At 46.9% G+C, this 15,687-nt stretch overlaps 1 protein-coding gene across 14 annotated transcripts in view; it reads left to right on the top strand.

Annotated features, from left to right (window-relative positions):
* The window catches only part of nfasc (neurofascin), a 185,420-nt gene that overhangs the window by 42,786 nt on the left and 126,947 nt on the right, over positions 1–15,687 (top strand). For 13 of the 14 annotated variants that reach the window (XM_033042834.1, XM_033042832.1, XM_033042829.1 and 10 more), the window contains exon 3: positions 13,220–13,351. The exons of the other annotated variant lie outside the window; for it this stretch is intronic. The gene's annotated coding sequence lies outside the window, so the exon portion shown is untranslated. The remainder of the gene's footprint in view (positions 1–13,219; positions 13,352–15,687) is intronic. 14 annotated transcript variants of the gene reach the window in all.

Here is a 15,687-nt window from a genome sequence, read left to right as displayed (position 1 = left end):
GATATGGTGTCGTTTAAACGATTGACTTTGTGGAGTCTCTGCGAAGTGTTTAGATTAGCTTTAGGGCTTCGGCGAAGTGTCACTCTGAGCGTGCCTGCATATTTGTTTTAAAAATGCGTCGCAGTACACCAGCTAATTGGATGGTGTGATGTGGCAATCTGCCAGTTAGTATTAATGGCGCCCGGTCTCTGGTGGTGGGTGGTGAGAGTCGCAGGTGTGTGCGCTACATGTTAATTAAAGGCAGCAGTGGCTGCTAGAAGTTGCGGGGGCTTTTAATTGAGATTTACTGGGGGGTCGCGAGGTTCGTGATTGGAATGTCTTTTTGTCAACTAAGGGGCTCGAAGTTAGCTTTGATCCTGTTATTGTTTCATTATTGTCATGTGCAATGAGATACAGTGGAAAGCTGTTTACTTTCACTGTCGCCCTGCTGAGTTTCACTGGCTGTATAACACGTTATCACCTACCCCACAGCCAACAATAGACCATTGTGGGCTCCACCTTGCCTTGATCATTGTTACTTTTTTGCATATCTTTCATTTATTTGATCTATATCTCTTTATATCACCATCCATATCTCTCGTTTCCCTTTCCCCCCGACTCTCAGTCTGAAGAAAGGTCTCGACCCAGAATGTCACCTATTCCTTTGCTCCAGAGATGCCGCCTGGCCCGCTGAGTTACTCCAGCTTTTTGTGTCTGCCTTCGGTTTAATCCAGCATCTGAAATTCCTTCCTACACAGTTGTTTTGTTTAGTTTAGTTTAAAAATAAAGTGTAGATACTGGCCCTTCAGCCCTCCAAGTTCATGCTGACTATAGAACACTAGTTAGAATCATAGAAACATAGAAAAATAGGTGCAGCAGTAGGCCATTCAGCCCTTCAAGCCAGCAACGCCATTCAATATGATCATGGCTGATCATCCAAAATCAGTCCCCCATTCCTGCTTTCTCCCCATATCCCTTGATTCCGTTAGCCCTAAGAGCTAAATCTAACCCTCTCGTGAAAACATCCAGTGAATTGGCCTCCACTGCCTTCTGTGGCAGAGAATCCCACAGATTCACAACTCTCTGGGTGAAATTTTTTTTCCTCATCTCATCGTAAATGGCTGACCCCTTATTCTTAAACTGTGTTCCCTGGCTCTGGACTTCCCCAACATGGGGAACATTTTTCCTACCTCTAGCCTGTCCAATCCAGAATTTTATGTGTTTCCATAAGATCTTCCTCAATTCCAGTGAATATAAGCCCCGTTCTGTGTTATCCTATTTTCTTACCGTAAACACTAGGGACAATTTACAGAAGCCAATTAACCTACAAACCCTAAGATAGACACAAAGTGCTGGAGTAACTCAGCGGATCAGGTAGCATCTCTGGAGATAAAGAATGAGTGACGTTTCAGGTCGGGGACCCTTCTTCAGACTAACCTGCACGTCTTTGGAATGTGGGAGGAAACCGGAGCACCTGGAGAAAACCCACGTGGTCACAGGGAGAATGTACAAACTCCGCACAGAATGCACCTGTAGTCAGGATCGAACCCGGGACTCTGGCGCTGTAAGGCAGCGACTCAACATAATACAGTAGAAGGACGATATTTTTCTACAAGTGCTCCAGTTTCCTCCCACATCCCAAAGGTTTGTCGGTTAATTGGCTTCGGAAAAAGATTGTGAATTGTCCCTAGTGTGTAGGATAGTGCTAGTGTACAGGGATCGCTGGTAGGTGCGGGCTCGGTGGCCCGATGGCCTGTTTCCACGATGAATCCCTGAACTAAACAAAAAATCCAGTGAGATGGTCGGGTCTGAGACACACTGGCATCCTTCCGAAAGGAGTTAAATGACTTTGCAAAGGAAAAATGTGGGTAATGGAGAAAGAGCAGGTGCATGGGAGACACGAGGAACTGCAGATGCTGGAATCTTGAGCAAAGCAAGACGTGCTGGAGGAACTCAGTGGGTCAGGCAGCATCTGCGGAGGGAATGGACAGGAGATGTTTCGGATCAGAGCCTGTCTTCTGATGGGACTTATTGGTCAACTTTCTTCAACCGGCATGTCAAAAATTGATCGGTGAAATAACTATGATTCTAAATGAATTTGTGGGTTGAAGATTAAAGTTAGAGTTGAGTGCGGGAGGTTGAGAGGTGATCTTATAGAAGTGTATAATATCACGAGCGGAATGGATTTCCGATTTATTTACGTTTATTGTCACGTGTACCGAGGTACAGTGAAAAGCTTTTGTTGTGTGCTAACCAGTCAGCGGAAAGACTATACATGATTACAATCGAGCCGTTTACAGTGTACGGATGCATGATAAGGGAATAACGTTCGGCGCAAGGTAAAGCCAGTAAAGTCCGATCAAAGATAGTCCGAGGGTCACCAATGAGGTAGACAGTAGTTCAGCGCTGCCCCCTAGTTGTTGGGAGGATGGTTCAGTTGCCTGATAACAGTTGGGAAGAACCTGTCCCTGAATCTTTTAGCCAGGTTAGGGGAATCAAGAACCAGAGGGAAGTGGGAAACCGGAAGAGACCAGAATTCCCGGAGGAAACCCACACAGTCACAGGGAGAACGTGCAAGATCCACACCGACAGCGCCCGAGGTCGGGATCGAACCTGTTCCACATTAAACAAAAACTTCACACACGTGTCTCTTCACTCAGAACAGTGGTGAGCAGGTCTTCTACGATCCCCAGGGGCTGCCTAAAGGGCCCACTGTGTCCCACTTCCACGAGTTCTTCACGAATCCTCCCGAGTTTTCCCCTTCATTCAAACTCGCAGAATGTCCGTAACGAGTCTGTAGGAGGTCGTAGCAGTTCGTAGATATATCGTAGCGGCCCGTTATGCCAGCCGTAAGTACTCGTGGCATCAGGTAAGACGGGATGTTTTTTCCAGCCCGATAAAAACTGTCCACGAGTAAAGAAATTGTCGGGATGAAAGAAATTGCAACTTTTTACTCGTAAGGAGGGCATCGAAATAGTCGTGGGAATTCGTAGACATACTCGTAGGAGTTCGTGAACATAGTCGTGGAAGGTCGTAAGAGTTCGTAGATTACCACAATCTTGATTTTTTTTTTAGGTCCTTTAAACTCGGCAGAGGTTTTGAATTAAGTCGTGAAAGTGGGACAGGCCCTTACGAAGGTGGCAGCCCAGTGAGAATCTGCTGTGCAACATTTTAATTTCCCTTTCATAATCTTGATAAGGGGTAGAGCTGCTGCCTCACAGCGCCGGTGACCTGGGTTCGATCCTAACTACGGGTGCCTGTCTGTACGGAGTCTGTACGTTCTCCCCTTGACCTGCGTGGGTTTTCTCCGAGATCTTCAGCTTTCTCCCAAGACACAAAGGTTTGTTGGTTAATTGGCTTGGTATTAAATGTAAATTGTCCCTAGTGTGTGTCGGATAGTGTTAATGTGCGGGGATCGTTGGTCGGCACGGACTCGGTGGGCCGAAGGGCCTGTCTCCGCGCTGTATCTCTAAACCAAACTAAATGACAAAGGAGATGCTGGAAATTCCAGCAACTGCAGTGTTTTTGGCTTTTAATTTTTAATGACAAATCATTCTTGCTGACGGTGTGTGCCTACAGGCACTGGACTGCGATGAGAAGTCTCTGTCCCTTTTTCTCAAGATCAGATGAGAAGGCACACCTGAATCTATTTAAAAAGGCGCTCACATGCTACGCTGCATCAGACTGCATGGGCGGCACGGTGGCGCAGCGGTAGAGTCGCTGCCTTACAGCGCCAGAGACCCGGGTTCCATCCTGACTACGGGTGCTGTGTGTGTGTGTGGAGTTTGCACGTTCTCCCTGTGACCAGGTGGGTTTCCTCCTGGTGCTCAGCTTTCCTCCCACGTCCCAAAGACGTGCCAGGTTTGGAGATTAATTGGGCTCTGCTTATTGCCCCCCTAGTGTGGTCAGGGTGGATGTAAAAGTGGGATTGCACGGAACTATTGTGAAAGGGTGATCAATGATTCGGTGTGCCGAAGGGCCTATTTCCACGCTGTATCTCTAAACTAAGCTAAGCTAAACTGAACCATGCAGGTTTGTAGATTAATTGGCCTCCGTAAATTGCCCCACGTGTGGGGGGCAGTGGGAAAGCGTAGAACTAGTGTCTTCTTCTTCTTGCGTTTGAGGCAGCGGAAGTCTGCAGCAGGTTGATGCCATCCGGTTCGACATTCGTAGGTGCCCGCCCTAAAAATAGCGCATGCTCCAGCTTGGCGCCGAGCTGCGGTGACTGAGGATGCATTTCTGCTGCTGTCTCTGTTTGTTGTCATTCGCCTGACTGAGGTCAGTTGACAGGGTTCACCACGGGGAGGTCAACAACATGAGCCCCATAGAACTAGTGTGAACAGGTAGACACAAAAAGCTGGAGGAACTCAGCGGGACAGGCAGCATCTCTTGGGACACTGGAGTTTAGAAGGACACTCTGGAGTTTAGAAGGATGAGAGGGCATCTTATTGAAACATAAAAGATTATTAAGGGTTTAGACAAGCTAGAGGCAGGAAACATGTTCCCAACGTTGGGGAAGTCCAGAACCAGGGGTCACAGTTTAAGAATAAGGGGTAAGCCATTTAGAATGGAGATGAGGAAACCCTTTTTCACACAGTTGCGAGTCTGTGGAATTCTCTACCTCAGAGGGCGGTGGATGCCGGTTTCCTGGATACTTTCAAGAGAGAGCTAGATTGGGCTCTTAAAGATAGAGGAGTCAGGGGATATGGCGCGAAGGCAGGAACGGGGTACAGATTGTGGATGATCAGCCATGATCACATTGAATGGCGGTGCTGGCTCGAAGGGCCGAATGGCCTACTCCTGCACCTATTGTCTATTGTCTATTGAGAAGGAATGGGTGATGTTTCGGGGCGAGACCCTTCTTCAGACTGCGTGAGTGGGTGATTGATGGTTGGCATGGACTTGGTGGGCTGAAGGTCCTATTGCATGCTGCATCTTTCAACCAAATGCTCAATGGTATATTGGATACAACGCCCATTGTTGGGCTGCATTTTTTAGGAAGTTCAAGCGTCGGGAGTTTTTTGTAGTCATATGTCCCAGATAGAACAATGAAATTCTTACTTGCAGCAGCACAGAATATGTAAAATAGATAGATAGATAGATAGATAGATAGATAGATAGATAGATAGATAGATAGATAGATAGATAGATAGATAGATAGATAGATAGATAGATAGATAGATAGATAGATAGATAGATAGATAGATAGATAGATAGATAGATACTTTATTAATCCCCTTATTCAGGGGAAATTCTGATGTCCTTGCAGCACACTAATAAAAATACAACACAGTATTCATAAAGAAATTCAACACCAAAACATCCCCCCACAGTGATTTCCACTGTGGGGGAAGGCACAGAGTCCAGTCCCCATCCTCTTGTCCACCCATAGTCGGGCCTATTGAGGCCTCCACAGTCGCCGCCACGGCGCCCGATGTTCTCGCTGGGTGATGGTACTCCGGCGTCGGGAGAACCCCCAGCAGCTTGGGGTGCCAGGAACGGCCGCCTTCCCACCGGAGCCTGCGGCTTCCAAGCCAACAGACCGCGCCGAACGGAGCTCCGCACACTGGCGATCTTGTACGTATTGTTATGTATAGCACATAATGTTGGGTCTTTCTTGGGCATTGTGAGCCTAACCTACAAGTGTAGATTAAGTGGGTTAACATGTGATGAGCGTTTGACGGCACTGGGCCTGTACTCGCTGGAGTGTAGAAGAATGAGGGGGGACCTCATTGCAACTTACCGATAGTGAAAGGCCTGGATATAGTGGATGTGGAGAGGCTGTTTCCACTGGGGGAGAGTCTAGGACCAGAGGCCACAGCCTCAGAATAAGAGGACTTTCCTTCAGGAAGGAGATGAGGAGGAGTTTCTTTAGTCAGAAGGAGGTGAGTGTGGAATTCTTTGCCACAGAAGGCAGTGGAGGCCAAGTCAATGGATGTTTTTAAGGCAGAGATAGATAGATTCTTGCTTAGTACGGGTGTCAGTGGTTATGGGGAGAAGGCAGGAGAATGGGGTTGGGAGGGAGAGATAGATCAGCCGTGATTGAATGGCGGAGTAGACTTGATGGGACGAATGGCGTAATTCTGCTCCTATCACTTATGACCCTGTGACCCTAAGTGGTGAAGCTGAGGTACTGTCTATATATATATATATATATACAATACGATTCGATACGATAGAACTTTATTTATCCCAGGAGAGAATTTGATCTACCAAAAGTCATAAAAAACACATTCATATGTATATATATTACAAATAGATATATATATATATGTATAGTTGGTCTAACCTTCTGCATCCCGATTGTTGGCTGAGGACATTATGCGGTCCAGGATTTAGGAACCGCTGTGCTAACAAGTCGTATTTCCGATTGCCAACTCGTCTCTTGAGCTGAGTGCTGCTTCCTGGCAGAGAATGTTCAAGGCCATTAGGAACCAGTCCCTGCAGATTTGGTGACCTTTCCGTCCGCACTTAATATGACCAAACTGTTTATTTGGCCTTCAGATGGGTAGCGATCTGAACACAATGCTCTTTCAGGCGAGGGAGAGCATCTTTATTTCGGGAGCTGGCTGTTGGTGAGCTGGAGATAACGTGGAGTGATGTCATGTTTGTTTGATGGATGCTGGCAGGCCGGCTTGTGTGGGAAACATGACACAACGAACAGTGTGCCCGTGCTAAGCCAGTATTTGCCACATCATACTAGGGAGGCACAGCAGCGCAGCGGTAGAGTTGCTGCCAGAGAACTGGGTTCGATCCTGACTATTGGTGCTGCCTGTGGGTTTTCTCTCAGTGTCATAGACTCACAGAGAGAGTCATAGATTGATACAGTGTGGAAACAGGTCCATCGGCCCAACGGCCCAACTCCAGAGATGCTGCCTGTCCCACTGAGTTACTCCAGCATTTTGTATCTACTATACACATAGTGGCGGCACAGTGGTGCATCTGGCAGAGCTGCTGCCTTATGCCCCTGTCCCACTTAGGAAACCTGAACGGAAACCTCTGGAGACTTGGTTCCCCACCCAAGGTTTCCGTGCGGTTCCCGGAGGTTGCAGGTGGTTGCCGGAGGTTGCAGGTAGTGGAAGCAGGTAGGGAGACTGACAAAAACCTCCGGGAACCGCACGGAAACCTTGGATGGGGCGCAAAGTCTCCAGAGGTTTCCGTTCAGGTTTCCTAAGCAGGACAGGGGTTAGGCTGCAACTCTACCGCTGTGCCACCATGCCGCCCTGAGGTGCGGGGGTGGAATGAGCATTTGGAGGGGGACCAGTGGCAAAAACCTTCTGAATAACTGAGCCACTGGTGATGCTAATGCCAGATAATGTGGTTAGCCTGAACTATTCAAGGATGGATGGGAAGCCTTCAAGCATATCTGCCAAAAATCGCAAGCTGGATCTTTGTGAGGATCGAAAAAATGCTTGGTTTATATTTCACCCTGCTGTTTGATGGCAGGCGAAGGCTTCCTCCCCATCTTGGCATTGATTCTCAGGCATGGATGTGCTCAATTAATCTCTACAATATGACTTCCAGATTAGCTGACGAATCATTGGAGTTGAGCTGTTCAGTTTAGTTTAGTTTATGGACACAACACGGAAACAGGCCCCTCGGCCGACCAGCGATCCCCACACTCTTACACTATCTTACACACACTGGGAACAATTTACAATTTTACTCAAGCCAATGAATCCACAAACCTGCATGTCTTTGGAGTGTGGGAGGAAACCGGAGCACCCGGAGGAAACTAACGTACAGACAGTACCCGTAGTCAGGATCGAACCCAGGTCTCTGGCGTTGTAAAGGCAGTAGATCTACCGTTGCCCCACCGTGCCGCCCTTTACTGCGGTAGAGTTGCTGCCTGACAGCAAATGCAGCACCGGAGACCCGGGTTCGATCCCGACTACGGGTGCTGTCTGTACGGAGTTTGTACGTTCTCCTCATGACCTGCGTGAGTTTTCTCCAAGATCTTTGGTTTCCTCCCACACTCCAAAGACCTACAGGTTTGTAGGTTATTTGGCTTGGTAAATGTAAAAATTGTCCTTATTGTGAGTAGGATAGTGTTAATATGCGGGGATCGCCGGTCGGCGCGGACCCTATGGGCCGAAGGGCCTGTTTCCGCGCTGTATCTCTAAACTACTGCCGATTGTTGAGTTATGGATAACATTAGATTAGCCATGATTGAATGGACAAGTAGACTTGATGGGCTGAATGGCCTAATCCTGCTCCTATCACTTATGACCTATGCTCTTATATGTTTGTTTTCTCAGAATTATGTGTTCATGGAATCGCCATGACCCCTTGACCCCCCTCTCTCTCTCTCTCCTCCCATCCCTCAAACCCCAGGAGATTATTTTCATTTGCGCAGTGAAGCTGTCATGAAGGTGAGAGAAGGGGGATGGTCGTCTTCTGCAGAGGTTTAAAGTCCTCCATTACATCAATTACCCACAATTCTACGCAGGGAAAACAAAAGTGTCATGGTAACCGAGGCGGCCTAAAAATAAATGAGGGCACAACGGGGCCTGACCTGATGAAATGCGAAAAGGAGGTGGTGAATTGTCACAGTGAATTAAATAAGGCAAATGTGTAGTGAAACCAATGACTTTGTTAATGGAGTCTATTTGAATAATAATTAAAACTAAAGTATTTGTGCATGAGCACACCAGAAGGCCAAGATCCGTTAAGTGCTAAGACAATGAAGTGGCAAACCTCCCCTGATTAAATATATTGTCGTGGTGATGGATTCCTGGTTATAATATTGGTTAATCTTGGTTGCACATGACACATATTAAAAAGGACAACCTTTCAGGGCTCAAAGAAACGGATAATTGCAAACTGAATACAGGTCGCTGAAGCACCGAGCAATATCCTTTATTCTCAGGATTGAAAATTCAAATGCTAAAGGTTGAGGCTTGAAGGTAAGAGGGGCAACGTTTAAAGGAGACTAGACCAAGTGCAGACCCGTTGAGTCTGCTCTCCTAATGCAGCCGTTCCCTGCCCGTAGCCCCCACGGGAGACTTGGTCCTCCAACTCAAGCCGTTCAGGACTCAGCAGTGCGGCTGTTTTTAAATGGCGCCTTTGAGGCGAGAGGCGGGCGCCAGCAGCTGTTATGGTCGCTGGTCAGCAGGAGGCGACAAAATTAGTGAGTGGGGGGAGGGGGGAGAAGGATTTTATTAAAAATGTGTACATAAACACGCCAAAATTTAATGAGGAGTGGATACTTGGAATGAAAAGTGAAATCTCTACCGAAATGGAAAAAATCTGGGCGTTTCTGGGTCTGGTGTTGGCGTAGCAACAAATCAAAGGCACGAATCAAAGGCTGGCACTCACAAGTCAGGCAGAAACACACACAGACAGCCAGCCACAGAGTTTTAATATTATATAGATGTGCGGGGCAAGATTTCTTCACACACGGAAGGTGGTGAATGCATGGAGTGGCCTGCTGAGGCTTGTGGCTGACGAAGGTACAGTAGTGGTATTGAAGAGACATTTGGATGGGCATATGGATATGCAGGGAATGGAGGGATATGGATTATGTACAGATCGATAGGAGTTGGTTTTGGCATCATACTCCTCACAGACATTGTGGGCCGAAGGGCTTGTTCTTACGCTGTACTTTTCAGTGTTCTATTTTCTGTCGTCGAGAGACGCAACATGAAATGAGGCCCTTCGGCCCACCGAGTCTGCACCGACCAGCATTCACTCATGCACTAGTTCAGTGGTTCTTAACCTTTTTCGCATACGTACGCGCATACGCGAACAAAATGGGGATGATCAGCCATGATCACATTGAATGGCGGTGCTGGTTCGAAGGGCCGAAAGGCCTACTCCTGCACCTATTATCTATTGTCTATAAAATACTGTGTGTGGTATGTGCCTTTGTTAGGTTCCTAAAAATGGGCTCAACAAATGATTATGTTATTTATGACCCCTTCATGTCCTCCTGTAATGCCCCAAACGACCCCCCCCCCATGGGGGTCCCGACCCGCAGGTCAAGAACCACTGCACTAGTTCTATCCAACACCGTAGGGACAATTTACAGAAGCCGATTAACCAACAAACCTGCACGTCTTTGGAATGTGAGAGGAAACCGGAGCACCCGGAGAAAACCCACGCAGGTCATGGGGACCTGCATAGGTTGCAGCAGCATCTATGGAGCGAAGGAAATAGGCAACGTTTCGGGCCGAAACCCGAAATGAGACATGCTGCACCCGCTGAGTTTCTCCAGCACTTTTGTCTACCTTCAATTTTCCAGCATCTGCAGTTCCTTCTTAAACAAATATCTTTGATTGGACTTTACTGGACTTTATCTTGCACTAAACGTTATTCCCTTTATCATGTATCTGTACACTGTAGATGGCTCCAATGTAATTATGTGTTGTCTTTCCGCTGACTGGTTAGCCCGCAACAAATGCTTTTCACTTTACCTTGGTAGACGTGACAATAAACTAGACTAAACTCATCAGCGGAAATTATAATCGAGCTATCCACATGCGCAGATACGTGATAAATGGAATGGTTTAGTGAAAACGATGATCTATTCTACACTTTCCTTGAAACTCACCCCCCTTTGATCTTATTCTTGCGTGTGGCGTGCACAGCCTAAAGTTGCAGGTCAACTTGTTCTATTTGATCTTTGTTTGTGCATGTCGGGTTGATTGCATTAGTCAAAACAGGGTGGACCACGTGAAGGTTGCAATCTCCCACCCCACCCCCTTTGATGTCTCATTTTTCACGCCTTACACTTCCTGATCTCTGTGTCTTCCTCTCCCCTGACTCTCAGTCTGAAGATGGGTCTCGACCCAAAACGTGACCCATTCCTTCTATCCAGAGATGCTGCCTGCCCCGCTGAGTTACTCCAGCATTTTGTGTCCATCTGTTTGTAGATGGGATGGTCCTATGATAAACTCTGAGGCTGCAGGTTATCTCATGTCACTACCAACTAGAGAGCGGTCCTGTCCATACCCTTCAAAGTTGCTGGTTGACCCACTGAGTTCCTCCAGCGCTTTGTGTTGTGCCTATCATTGCTTTCTTTCGACTCGAATTAGTGGCATGGTGCATCTTTTACACCGTACACCACACAGGGTTTCTAGGTCAGGTTATGGGGCCGATGATACACTTCTACAAGATGTTAATGAGGCCACACGCTGAGCGCGTGTTCAGTCTTGGTCACCCTGGTGAAGGAAGGATGTCATCATGTGACAATGTTTGCAATATACTCTTGTACAGTGTCTTTGATTGTTACAACATATTCTGCACAGTCGTGCTTGATATTATTTATTTATAGTAACATGAACATGCCTGATGTTGCGCCAGTGTCAATATCTAGTTTAGTTTATTGTCACATGTACCGAGGAGCAGTGAAAAGCTTTTTGAGAGCAGCCCTGAGCTACTATCTACCTTATTGGGGACCCTCAGACTATCTTTGGGGTGGAAGATTGCATCCTTCACGTGGTCCGCCCTGTTTCGACTAACGCAATCAACTCTACGTGCACAAATGGAAGATCAAATAGAACAAGTTGTCCAACAACTTTAGGCTGTGCACGCCACACGGAAGAAGAAGAAGAAGACTTCTTTCATCGGACTTTACTGGACTTTATCTTGCACTAAACTCAGCTTAAAGAGCACAGAGAAGATGGCGCCATGATTTGAGGGACTGAAGTTTGGGCAGACGTGGTCTTTATTCCTTGGAGCGCAAGAGGCTGAGGGGTGATCGTATAGAGGTGTATAAATTCATGAAGGGGGAGATAGGGTAGATGCACAGACCCTTACAGGGGAGGGAAAGCAAAAACCAGAGGTCATATGTTTAAGGTGAGAGGGGCAAGATTTAATGGGAAGCTGAGGGCATACTTTTTCCACTCAGAGGGTGGTGGGTATATGGAACGAGCTGCCGGAGGAAGTAGCTGAGGCAGGTACTAAAACCAGCATTTAAAATACACTTGGGCTGGTGCATGGATAGGAATGGTTTAGAGGGGTATGGACCAAACACAGGCCGGTGGGAATAGTGTAGATGGGACATGTTGGTCGTCGTGGGCAAGTTGGGCCGAAGAGCCTGTTTCTACACTGTATGCCTCCATGCCTCTAGGGATATGGGGCTAATGTGGGAAATGGGTCTAGCTTACATGAGGCATCTCAGTCAGCATGGGCAAGTTGGGCCGAAGGGCCTGTTTCCATGCTGCGTGATCCTATGACTCTAAGCGTGGAGGATGAACGGCAGCCTTCAGCTTATTGTAAGAACGTCTGAAAAGCAATTCAGCACTTGGACAGGTCCCGTTCCATCCTAGCGTATCACTGACAGCCGGTCTTGTGTGTGTGTGCGCACGTGTGTGTGTCGTGTGTGTCTGTGTGTGCATGTCTGTGTGTGCATGTCTGTGTGTGCATGTCTGTGTGTGCGTGTGTGTATCTCTGTGTGCGTGTGTGTGTGTGTGTTTCTGTATGTGTTTGTGTGTGTGTGTACATCTGAGTGTGAGTGTGTGGCTGTGTATGTGTCTACATGTGCATGCCTGCCTGTGTTTGTTTCTTCGTGTGTGTGTGTGTGTCTTCGTGTCTGTGTGTGCGTATCTGTTTGTGTGTGTGTGTATATCTGTCTGTGTATCTGTGTGTATATATGTGTGTTTGTATCTGTTTGTATGTGTGTGTATCTCTGTATCTGTGTGTGTGTGTATCATCTGTGTGTGCGTATCTGTTTGTGTGTGTGTGTATATCTGTCTGTGTATATATATGTGTGTGTTTGTATCTGTTTGTATGTGTGTGTATCTCTGTATCTGTGTGTGTGTGTGTGTGTATCATCTGTGTGTGTGTGTATGTGTGTGTGTATCATGTGTGTGTGTATGTGTGTGTGTGTGTGTGTGTATGTCTGTTTGTGTGTGTGTGTATCATCTGTGTGTGTGTGTGTGTGTGTATATCTGTGTGTATCTGTGTGTGTGTATCTGTATGTGTGTGTGTTTGTGTGTATCTGTGTATGTGTGTGTATCTGTGTGTGTGTGTGTGTGTGTGTGTGTGTGTGTGTGTGTGTGTGTGTGTGTGTGTGTGTGTGTGTGTGTGTGTGTGTGTGTGTGTGTGTGTGTGTGTGTGCGCGAGCGCAGCTAAACGATGCCTGGATCTTGTGCACGGGCTCCTTTTGTGCAATGGATTGTGTCCAGTGAATTATTCATGAACAGCTGATCGCGGGAGGGAGGGAGGGAGGGGCTGAGAGTGTAAAACCAGGACAGCTGTCAATACATAAAACATGATATTGTCCATCCATTACCAGTTGCAGTCGGGATGATATCCGTGTCGTGGTGGAGAGGGTAATGCCAGGGTTGTAGCAGGAGGGAGATCAGAGTGGAGAATTTCACGCGAGGTTGTACGAGCAACTCCACAGAGACGGGATTTTATTAAGCAGGTACCAAACATCTCTGTTATTTGCTTGCGTTTGTCCATTCTGAAACAGCTCATTAATTTTTAATCATTTGTGAAGAAAATTGTTCCAGCATTTCAAGGGGCAGCTTAGTGCCAATATCACTCAGCATGGCTAATCCTTGATCACCAAAAATATTTTGTGATATCTTGGCTCTGAACACGAGTAAATTGAAAAAAAAAAAAAATATATATTGACAGTGATGGTAAAAGCAATATCATCTGACTGAGAGTGTATTTTAAGGCAGATCTCCACAAAGTCTGCACAATCTTAACTCACAAGTGAATTAAAGATACTGCTGTATGGGTACTTAACAAGTGTGTTATTAGGGGTTTACTTAATGAGTGTGTTATCTGGGGGGCATCTAATTAGGAGATACGGACAGTGCAATGTTGTGAATGGTTATCTGAGAGTGTGTCACAGGCTAGAATCTGCACAAAAGATTTAAATTCAGGTAACAGTAGATAACCGGGAGTGTGCTACAAGCTGAGAACAATAAGCAACATCCTAGTGGTTTATGTGCAGGGGTTGAGAGAGGAAGATTTATAGAATGGAATGGAAATGAAGGAAGACTTATAGATGGGCCAACGGATATCCGGGAAGTGCAGGATGCTATTGAGGTACTTATAGCATCCCAAAAGTGCGAAAAGATTGTGTGTTTTATAAATCCATTATTAGGTTATTGTGGGGTGACATATTATGATGTTTAAGAAAGAACTGCAGATGATGGAAAAATGGAAGGTAGACAAAAATGCTGGAGGAACTCAGCGGGTGAGGCAGCATCTATGGAGAGAAGGGATAGTGACGTTTCGGGTCGAGACCCTTCTTCAGAAGACTTTTACCCAGACTAGGGGAATCGAGGACCAGAGGACATAGACTGAAGGTGAAGTGGAAAAGATTTAATAGGAATCCGAGGGGTAGCTTTTTCACACAGAGGGTGATGGGTGTATGGAACAAGCTGCCAGAGGAGATAGATGAGGCTGAGACTATCCCATCGTTTAAGGAACAGTTGGACAGGTGCATGGATAGGACAGGTTTGGAGGGTTATGGTCCGAGCGCAGGCAAGTGGGACCAGGGTGGTGGCCGGTGTGGGCGAGTTGGGCCGAAGGGCCTGTTTCCCTGCCTATAAATGTGAAGGTAGACACAATGTGCTGGAGTAACTCAGCGGGTCAGAGGAGAAAAGGAATAGGTGACTTTTCGAGTCGAGACCTTTCTTTAGACTTTGGGGGTTCAGAAATGTCTTTAGGGTGCATACAATTATTGTACAGATCTATGTGTGATATACTAACATGCATGTTAAGCTGTTACATGATCATATATGTTTTATGTAGAAACACATGTGCAGATTTATTGAAGGATAATATGTACTGTATGTTAGATGCTGATATCACACTAGTTATCCCACTCCTTACACACAAGGAGCAACTGACAGAGGCCAATTATCTCACAAAACCCGCAGGTCCTCACAAAACCCAAGTGCTCACAGGGAGTAGGTGCAAACTCCACACAGACAGCACCCGAGGTCAGGATCGAAACCGGGACGCTGGCGCTGTGAGGCAGCAGGTCTATCAGCTGCACCACTGTGCCATCCCACCGTGTGAGAATGTGAATGATTCTCTGATGGTGATGATGATACTATATTGTCACGTGCACTTGCCACACTGAGATTCTTTGTTTTTGCGGACAATACACAAGGTATACAGTTGCCAATCATTGAATAGCTCAATAAATGGGCAGCTTACAACCCAGTGGTATGAATAGTGAAATCTCTAACTTCAAGTAAGCCTCTCTCTCCATCCCTCCCACAACCTAGTTTTCCGACTAGCTTCACGGTCCTCCAGATTAATATTACTGATTGTTTAAGGAGGAACTGCAGATGCTGGAAAGTTCGAAGGTAGACAATAAAGCTGGAGAAACTCAGCGGGTGAGGCAGCGTCTATGGAGCGAAGGAATAGGCGACGTTTCGGGTTGCGATGCTTCTTCAGACTGATATTACTGCTGATTGTATGCCTCCTTGTCACCTTCCCCTCGGACTGTCCGACTTAACCTACCTGATCTCCCGGTGGCCCAGCACTTCAACTCCCCCTCCCATTCCCAATCTGACCTTTCTGTCCTGGGCCTCTTCCATTGTCAGAGTGAGGCCCAGCACAAATTGAAGGAACAGCACCTCATATTTCGCTTGGGTAGCTTACACCCCAGCAGTTTGAACATTGACTTCTCTAACTTCAGATAGCCCTTGCTTTCTCTCTCCATCCCCCACCCCCTTCCCAGTTCTCCCACTAGTCTTACTGTCTCCACCTACGGCTTGTACTCGCTAGAAT

This window comes from Amblyraja radiata, chromosome 24 (genome assembly GCF_010909765.2).
Source record: "Amblyraja radiata isolate CabotCenter1 chromosome 24, sAmbRad1.1.pri, whole genome shotgun sequence".
NCBI classification, from domain to species: domain Eukaryota; kingdom Metazoa; phylum Chordata; class Chondrichthyes; order Rajiformes; family Rajidae; genus Amblyraja; species Amblyraja radiata.
This window is presented reverse-complemented; position numbering and strand designations above follow the sequence as displayed.